Source organism: Alosa sapidissima, chromosome 13 (assembly GCF_018492685.1).
Source record: "Alosa sapidissima isolate fAloSap1 chromosome 13, fAloSap1.pri, whole genome shotgun sequence".
Taxonomy (NCBI): domain Eukaryota; kingdom Metazoa; phylum Chordata; class Actinopteri; order Clupeiformes; family Clupeidae; genus Alosa; species Alosa sapidissima.
In genome coordinates, this window is record NC_055969.1 from 21,748,040 (window position 1) to 21,758,407 (window position 10,368).

The following is a 10,368-nucleotide window of genomic DNA, read 5'->3' on the forward strand; positions in this document are numbered from 1 at the left end:
TTAAATATAAACAATAAGCTATGCTTATCATAGCCTGGGAGCCAAATGCCAGAATCGTGGTGAACCTTGTTTTGTTGGTTAAAGTTTTTTTTTTCTTTGTTGTTTCTTGTTGCCTAGGGGTTACTCCATAAGAATAGGGTGGGTGCCCAATGATGTCCCTTGGGCAATTCCCTATATTCAGCTCTAAAGTTGACCTAAGTAGCGATTTATCCAAATACTAATTTCATTACCCTTTTGGAAGGACAGCGTAAAATGTAAACCCATTTTTCCTTTTTCTTGCAGTATTCCCACATTGTGACCAACAAAAGTGTTAGATACAACCTTTCTCCTTTACGATCCCCTCTGGACATGTCTGAAGTTGTAAAAAATGAATAGAAAAGTCAACTGAGAGAGCCAAAATGGTCAACATGGGTTGTAAATCTAATTTTTTTGCGCCGCCAATATAATATCACCCTATAGACAAGTTAAAAGCATTATATCTGTATCTGTCTTTTCTGTTACATCATCCCCTTAGAACATTGAAAGTAAAAAAAGAAAAGTAACTAACTTCAGGAGCTTGAATTGTCAGGTGTGTCAAGTCATACTAAAATGTGAAAATGATAAAGATAAGATACTGAGGGAGAACATTAGGACATGGACCCCAAGACCTTGAGTACTTAATAGCTGATGTTCATTCTCACTACAGGACAGTATTACTGTAAAACCACTTCATGGATTTGACATGAGGATTTATGTCAGGGATAACATCCGCCGAGGTCTGCAGAAATAATGGAGGAGACGGATGCAAAGACCTCCCCGATGCAGAAAGAGTTTTCTCCACCAAGTTCATTAGTTCTGTATATCGGGACACCTTGCAGGATGTTATTCTGTTTGTTTCTTTCTACTGTTATACTCAACTGTTGGAGTTCACGCACCAGGCAAAACATTACAAACTGAAGGCACAGACGCCAATTCACCATTATTCTGTTAGTCCCCCATGCTGCCAGTCATTTATGTAGGCAATAGGCATGCATTTATAGCACAAAAAGGGAAATGCAGTTTAAAAAGAGGCCGACCTGTTAAATTTGTCGTTCTACATTCATTGGTTATGGAAATGATGGTGGGTTACTGCCATGCCAGTGGTTCTTAAGTGGTCTGGCTTTGGGACCCACAATTTCCCATGTTCATAAGTCGCGACCCATATATATACTGTATATATATTTTATAGCGTTCAAGCCAATGGATATGGTGAGCCACATGGTAAGACAAGCGAAGTGCCTGTAGGCCTACTTGTTTGGAACATGCGGATGTTTGGCATTAGCCTACATTTGTGAAGTCTTCAACTCTTGATGTCACCTTTCAAAGTACTCGACAGGTATGACTTTGACAGGGGTGCCTTGTTTCCATGTGGCATTTTAGTTTTGATGGTTTCATGCTCTCATGTGTCAGCCATCTACTGCACACCACACAATGGGGTTTCTGTCCTATTTTGTCCTCAGTTTAAGTGAATCCATTTGGGTCCCGACCCACCAGTTAAGAAACACTGTATGTTACAGTTGATTCCACTGTTGCGAAGTTTGCTTCTTTTCAGTTCAATCATCGATATGAGATGCTGTTTACATTTTTTTTACCAGATCTACTTCATAGGAGCCCCAATGTACAGAATTAATAGCCCTCTGCCAGCCAATCAGAACATAGTATTTCTTGTCTCTTAGGGATACCTTTTCAATAATATGCCTTGTAGTTTCTTTTTAAAAAGTTGGTATACCATGATTATTGTGTGGATATTTTTGTATTTTCAAATTACTAATTACTTGTATTTTAATTAAATACATTTTTCACATCAGTATTTTGTATTTTATTTTGTTACATTTTATGAGCCAGTATTTGTAGTTTGTAACAAAATAGTTTTTGATGTATTTGTGCCCACCTCTGATGACAGCCAACGTTCTTTTTTCACATTTTCATAAAAAAAAATTGGTCCTGTCTGTATTGTACCATTTACTTATGCTTCTTCCATTTGATATCTGTGCCTATTTGGTTACAGTCAGGTTAAATATTACGCCTAGGCTAGGCCTAGTCTTGAATGGTCCAACCATGGGAACCACTAGTTCTACATTAGGCAATTTAATGTGTCTGTGTTTGTCAGCCTGTATGGTGGAGGACGTTGACACCTACACCCACTGTTCATTTTACCCCACTCATACTAATCTTCAACCAACCTGCTACAATGAAAATAACCTGAAGAATGTCATTATGTAAATATTTGTCATATGCAAACAACCGCTGCAATACTCCTCATTGGCCTGGGGATGCTCTTCTTGGGGGACAATGTCAATGCTTCAAGCTTTCATATCTCATAACAGTTGGGAATTGTCCTAAAAAGGTAAAGGCATTTCTATGACAGGAAACAATAATTGCTACTCTTAGCATTTGCAGAGATAAAATGTGTGTGTATGTGCCTGTGTTTCAGAAATGTATGTGAGAGAACACACATGTTAGCTCTGGGAAAGCTAAAGGGGTTTTAAATGGCTCGCCAGTCTAGAGAAAATGTGTCATCTGATGGTGTGTGGTTGACCCACTTCACTTCCTGTGCGCCTGAGAAACAACAGCAGAAATGTTGCAGCTATATAACCCCCTCGCTGTATTCAGTCAGATGTATTCGTAGGGCTAGAGGTTCTCAGACCATCACCAGCTCGAGAAGGGAACAAATAACCAAAGAACTACAGAAGAGTAACCCTGAGAAGCTCAGCTCACCTGATATGGCTTGGCAAAGACCCATTCTCATGCTGATGCTGTTGGTGATCCCTTCTGCAGGTGAATAATCTGTCACTCACTTCAATAGAGGCTCATTCCTCTTTCAATGTCTGGATTCAAAGCAACACATTTTGGGCATCGATAGCATGTTTTGTGAGATAGAATCTACTTGTTGAATTTGTTGACAACACCTTTCAGACATTATTATTTATTTATTTATTTATTTATTTATTTATTTATTTATGATATCTTTAATCAAATATATTATTTGAAGATGAAATATTTCAGTGTATCCTTTCACAGAATTCACACTGTATTGCTCTGACATATGTAGCTCTGTTTTATATTCTGTCAGAGGTTACAAAAACATAGGTCAATATCTGCAATAGTAAAAATGGTTGTGCTGGTGAACATATGCCAATAATAATCATCATATCTCCAATGTTAGTTACCTTTTCTTGTAGTTTATTAACAATACACTGCTATAAAAAGTATTCACCCCCCTTGGATATGTCCCCTTTTACTGTTTTTATAAATGGAATCTTGATAAATTTAATTTGGTCTTTATTTACAATAATTTACAAATGCAATGCAATACAATGTCAAAGTGAAAGCACATTTCTACAAAGTAATGTTAATTACCTAAAAAGATTTAATGCAAAATAATTGATTGGATAAATATTCACTCTCTTTGAGTCAGCATTTAGATGCACTTTTGGCCACAATTAAAGCATGGAGTCTGCGTGGATAGGTCTCAATTAGTCTTGCACATCTTGCAATTTTACTCAATTTTTCTTTGCAAAACTACTCAATCTCTGTCAGATTGGAAGGGGATCAGGTGTGAACAGCTTCGGCTCATTGTCTAGCTGGAAAGTAGCCTAAATCTTCTCCCAAGTCGTAGTCACTATTTTGCATTATTCATTTTTAGTTAACATTACTTTGTAGAAATGTGCTAAATATCTAGGGGGATGTATACTTTTTATATAGGCACTAAAGGTATAGTTCTCATTTCAATTATTTCCCTCTATAAAGCAAGACCATCTCTGAGATGAAAACCTCAGATGGAATTATCTTACACTCAAAAGCTAGATTTATACGGTGAAGACAGATGCCAGGTGCCAGGTGTGATTATCTTATACTCCAAAGCTAGATTTATACACTGAAGAGAGGTGCCGTGCCAGATGGAATTTGCATATGTTGAATTCAATTTCTCACCCAATATTCAAATGCCAAAAACAGTCAAGCTGACTTAAGGACGCTGTCATTCTCAGGTAAACCTGCAGCTTATAAGGGACATGCAGTGGCCGCACCTGAGGTGCACATGGAAGCGCCGGGTGCCCGGCGGGTGCCACTGCTGCACCAGGATCGCCTAGAGAGGGAGGTGGATTGGCTGAAGAAGCTGGAGGATTGGCTGAAGCGGGAGGTGGAGGAGGATCTGGAGAAGAAGGCCAGGATGGAGCTGGAGCTGGAGGAGAAAAAGGAGGAGGAGGACGATCACCTGGTGGAGGAAGAGGAAATGGAGGAGGGGGATCACCTGGAGGAGGAGGACAAGGAGAACAACGGGGAAGTGGGGATGGAGGAGGAGAAGGACCGTCTGGAACTGGAGGAGGAAAAGGAGGAGTACCGCCCAGATGAGGAAGAGGAGGAGGAAGATCGCCTGGAGGAGGAAGATGAGGAGGAGGATCGCCTGGAGGGAAAGGAAGATCGTCTGGAGTTGGAGGAGGAGAATGCGGTGGCACAGTACCCAGAGGAGAGAATGGAGCCAGTTACTTCCCAGTTTGAAGAGTTCGAAGAGGACGATCGGAGCCCTGAGCCCCCACTCCCCCAGTTTGGAGACAGCAAAGAGGATTATTGACCCAATCCCTGTGAATATCAGCCTTGCTAGGGTGTCATAATATGCTAGGTAGCTTACATCATTGCTATTGTACACAGTGTTATTGGTCTGCCAGCCATTACACTTTGCAAATTTATATTGGTTTAAAATATATTTGCTGGCTGATAATTTGCCTGATTTGTCTTATGAAGTACTCAGCACAAGCATAAATGTATGAGGATTAAATAAACCTTACCTACTGTGTATTTATAGGCCTACTGTCTTTTTTTTTTACTATCTGTATCACAGTTACATTAGCATCAATCAGCTACAACTGAAATGTGACTGGTGTGTTAGTGGGGAAAAAAATGATTTCTGAAGTGACAACATTTGTCAATGAATTGAAGGGCCTGTGGGTGCAATCTACATTGAACACTTTTTGAGATTTAAAACTATGCCCCTTATTATGATTTACATACAACTGTCAGAAGCATTTCTTGTTGTCAACCCTGGACAAAATAATGAAGACAGAGTTAACTGTGCATCACTATTGGTTGTGTTGAATGCATGCGATTGTGATTGGATCCTGGGCTTTTGGTGATTCGGAGACAGGCGTAAATGGGATCCTTTCCAGACTGACCTGCACAGCAAATTCAAATTTACTTACCGGTTTGTCTGGGTTCACCCAGGCTACTGTAACCATGCAGACATTTTGGTCGTTGTGTTGCTTAGTCCTCTCTTTCCAGTCAAAACACTACATGGCAGGATTTTTACTTTCTGAAGCTGGTCTTTTACATCTCTGGATGTTTCAGAATTCTTGTGTGGCATAGGCCAAACTCAATTTTGAATCTGCCATTCGTGCAACCAGCAGATGGCAATGCAGACCGACTGCCTATGGCTCTGTAGACAGATATTAATGCTTTGGCACAGTTTCCCTATTCGCCAGTAGATGGCGATAAAACGACAGTCATGACTAGGTTGAATTAAAGCTTTTATTGAGGTGTTCTTTCTCAATGTTAACTGATAATTATATATGTGTGCACATGTTAGATATATTTATATTTATATCATGTATGCAATTGTTAATTGAATTATATTTGTATAACCAAGCTTCATAATGTAGCCTACAAATCAGTTATAGCTTGTTCCATTCCTGCTCTGAAATCATTGGCCTCACTCAGATAGATTCAATCATCGGTTGACACATGACTTCACTTCCTGGTTTATTTGTGATCAGTTCATTCCTTTACAGTCAGTGACTGCTAATTTCCACATGGTGTCTCCCAACCTGATGTAATTCAAAGCTTGTTAAAATAGAACTAGGCTTACTACCTGTGTGTGTGTGTGTGTGTGTGTGTGTGTGTGTGTGTGTGTGTGTGTGTGTGAGGGAGACGAAGAGAGAGGACAACAGTTGAGTAGGATCACATGTGCAAACACCTGCGACTGGACAGTTGACCAAAGCAAGCTACGTAATCACTCATCACCCCACCCCCTTCTCCCACACACACACACACACTCGCATATAGGCTATTCTCTCCCTCACACAGTTACTCTCTATCCACAATTCTCTATCCTCTACACACGTCGCATATGCTCTCACTCTTGCACAAATCACTCCACTCCACTCAACTCTATCCACATACACACACACACAAACACAGTCATATAGACTACTCTCACTCTTGCATAGTCTATCCATACACACACACACACATACACAGTCGAATAAGCTACTCTCACACGCAGTCACTCTCTTCACACGGACACACACACTCTCTCTCTCTCTCTCTCACTCACACACACACACACACAATCATGTCTAAAACTAAAACAAGTTATGCACTTCAAAGTTAATGACAAGCACACACACAGGAAATCAGACATCATACAGCCTAGTCCCTCTGTTCCAGGATTTCAGTCAAAGCAAAACAAAGACGCATTTTCTTTTAAGATCAAACACATCTGTGATCTCAGCTCCAAATCTCTCCAGCTTTATCAAGAACATAAAAGAGGGAAGGACAATGAGGAAGTGTCAATGTAAAAATAACAAAATAGACACTGTAAGAAATGTATCCTGGGAAAGATAAACATTTTCACCGCGAGTGAAATTACTTGAGTGAAGTGACTTTCACATGACCTCAAAGGTGACTGCAGATTGTGGGTCCGTTTTGATACAAAAACAAAAATAGACCAAAAAAAGGTAACATAAAATCTGCCATACCAGATATAGCGAAGGCCACATTCTGTGCAGTGCGGGCATCAGTGAATTGCATTTAATTGTGGCCTGATGTGATGTTGGAGCTCGTTAACAAGCTTGTTTGAGTGCTCCTTCATCACCGATCTACTGTGTCTCTGGGGGGTAACGCTGCTTAAGTGCTGTTTGCTCCCCCGCTCTGTTCCATCCACAACAACCCCCCCCTCCAACCAACACACACACACACACACACTTGCTCAGCTTCCACGGAAATCTCTGGGCCCACAGCTGCCTTGGTCTCTGGTTTACAGCTGAAACAACACACTGGTGCCTTTGCCTGATCCAGAGCTGATTGAGAAGCCTCGAGTTGCTGAATCTCTATGTCGGCCAATCTCTACGAGAACTCAAAATGTGCATGTGAGTGAGTGAGTGTGTGTGCATGTGAGTGTATGTGTACTCATTCAGCAATGTGCATCCAGTCCACACACTTATGTGAGCATGAGTAGGCACATAAAAATCCCATCTGCACACACACACACAAAAGCATACACAAAAGGGTATGCCAAATATCACGTTCACTGACACACATCTTCACTCACCCGTGCTGTAATGACACAAATTAAGGGTAGTTTGTGAATGAGCCTATAAGGCACGAAGGGAAAGACCATCTCAGCAGCACATGCCATGTTTGTATAAATTAAACATACACACACACATGCTCTAGTCTACAAACATGGCCACCATTTGTAGTCTGTGTGCTAATTCTCCTGGGTGGGGGTTGTGGTGGTGGTGTGCGCTCCTGAATAATATTCACGCGTGTGTCAACGTGTTTATGAGCAAGAGATAGAGAGAAGCACAGAGAAAGAGAGGAAGAGAGAAACAGAGAAAGAGAGAGGGAGAGAGAAGGAAACTGGGTTAGTACCCCGGCTCCGTATGTTCCTCTCTCACTGGTGGCCACCCTTGGGGGTAGGTGGCTCACTGCTCCCCTCCCTTGGGGCAGTTCTCATTTATTTATTGCCCCAATCAGTGCGTCTGGCCCGACTGAGTGCCAGGGCCCTGCTGGAGGACCGGCTCTCTGCAGCCCTGCTGGGTATTTTTAGCATCTGGCACATAAGGGGGTGACCTAGGACTCCTAGTTCATGCCTTGAAGATGTACTTTTGAGTCAGACTGGGAATGCATGAGAGAGAATGATTATGAAGCGTAATCCGGATACAAGGCTACAAAAGTAAACCAACTGTTTCACTGGAGTTAAAAAAGATTATGTGACTGAATGGTTATGAAGTGTTATATAGATTCAAGGCTACAAAAGTAAACCAACCGTTTCACTGGAGTTAAAAAAGATTATGTGACTGAATGGTTATGAAACGTTATCCAGATACAAGGCTACACAAGTCAATCAGCCGTTTCAATAGAATGAGAAAAACAGTCAGGAAAGGTCTCTGGGATGAAATATTTAAGGGAGGAGTTACTCTCGCCTGAAGATTGAGGTTAAAAATGTGTGAATAAAGAAGGGTGTTAATATTTGATTCAGAGGGAGAGATGAAAAGCAAACATGGAAAATGGCTGAATTTTAACACCCCAGTTGGAAAATCAGAGCACAATCAAAAGACCAAAATCCCATCAAAAATACACACACACACACACACACACACACACACACACACACACGGACGGACAGTCATCACAAATGTCATCGGTGTAACAATAACAACTTTATTTCCTTTGGTGCTTGCAAAAAAACAAACAAAACAATAAAACAACAGTATCTTAATGTCTTACAGGTGATAAAACATCCATCTAGATATAACAATACAGGTAGTGATAATATTAAAAATGGCAGCACTAGTGACAAATGAAAATACATGTTAATAAATGCGCACTAATAAATTACTCATGTGCTTCAGCTATAGCAGTATAGCTAACCTTATGCTTTTAATGCTTCAACACAAGTGAGAAAGTAAAATACAAATTTCACACGCACACACACACACACACAGAGGCACAGAGCAGAACGACTGCTACACACACACACACACACACACACTGCTACACACACACACACACACACACAAATCCTGCCTGATAGGTGCCCCCCCTCCCCTTTGAGCCTAATGAGTTTGAGGTTCCTGGGGGACCTGACCGAGGCTGACAGTGTAACGGGTCATGGGCCCGTTCTGTTCTGCATTCTCTCGGTCCGTCCCCAGGCCTGCAGGGAAGGGGGAACACGGAACACGGCTCCGGGGCTCACGCCGCGTGACCAGACACAGACCCTGGAGCGTACCGGCACGGGCCAGATCTACACCGCAGGTCTGCCAGATCAGCCTCGGAACATCTTCTAGGGTGCGCCATCATCTAGATTAGGAAACGCACACCTGTGAAACGCGAGGGAAGGTGGGACAGGAACCCCTTCTAGGGTGCGCCATCATCTAGATTAGGAAACGCACACCTGTGAAACGCGAGGGAAGGTGGGACAGGAACCCCTTCTAGGGTGCGCCATCATCTAGATTAGGAAACGCACACCTGTGAAACGCGAGGGAAGGTGGGACAGGAGAGCCGGACGTCGCTCAGACATCAGCCCAATTCTGGGCCGACTCCGGCCCACATCCAACCCAGACGTGTCAGAACCGACATGAATTGGTTCCAGTCAGCCGATACCTCAGCATGACATGCATGTTTCATGACTTGATGTTGTTCTACGTTCTACTGGTGCAGATGGCCCAGTAAAGAACCCTGAATGGTTCTTTGGTGCCATCTTAAGAGAGCAACAGAACGAGGTCAGAGTACAACGGAACGTCAGTGAAACGGACTCGTGAGGATGGCAAGAGGGGATGCTGGGAAATGCTCATCTGACTGAAAGTTCACCTTCCAAACGTCACTGAGGGACTTATAAAATGAAGCACCAGGAAACTGTAAAGATACACACATTCCCATAAACATGCACACTGAGTGTGTCAACAAACCCAAAGAGCACACACACACACACACACACACACACACACATCCCTACACCTACAGGGGACAGACCACACCCAGAGGGACCGTTATATACATGCTTTGCTGAACTGAGAATCTCAGAGGACCAGGACTGACCCTTCTCTTCCCCTAGGAGTGCTTCTGACCCCCCCCCCCCCACCCAGGGAAACGCCTCCCCCATTCCTACCCTCACTGATAGGCACTTGGAAGGAGAGTGAGTTCAAGCTGATTTCGGACACTGAGGCCCAGGCTAGCCTGGCTAAGCAGCAGTAGCAGCAGCAGAGGTGGCAGCACCTGATGGAGTCCTAAAGGGGCAAAGGTAGCGTTCAGTGGGCTGGACCTGAAGAAGTGAATGACAGGAGCCTCCGCCCCAACACCTGGCTTCAACTCTCTGAGGGACCTAAAAGACAAGTTACGGAATTTTGAGAAACTTGAGCTAAATGAGAACCGATTCGTATTCTAAGAGAGAATCCTTCAGGTTTTAGGAACGGAAGGATAAATGAAAACCATCAAAAACGTATAAAAAGTTTCTATGTTCGGAACTCAGTCTCATCCTCTTGTTAACTTGAGGAGGACCTTGGACTTGGAGAAGAGCTGGCCCCAGTTTTTCTAGCAAGTTAGCTTGGATCGCTCCGGAAAATAATGGCAAAC

General features: G+C 42.6%; 1 long non-coding RNA gene across 1 annotated transcript; it reads right to left on the bottom strand.

Moving 5' to 3' along the window:
• Window positions 1-8,436: 8,436 nt before the first annotated feature.
• LOC121680206 lies at window positions 8,437-9,862 on the bottom strand. The gene is made up of 2 exons (XR_006021599.1): window positions 9,265-9,862; window positions 8,437-9,116 (listed from the first exon to the last, which is right to left on the bottom strand). It is a non-coding gene; the product is annotated as an uncharacterized LOC121680206 (long non-coding RNA).
• Window positions 9,863-10,368: the final 506 nt, after the last annotated feature.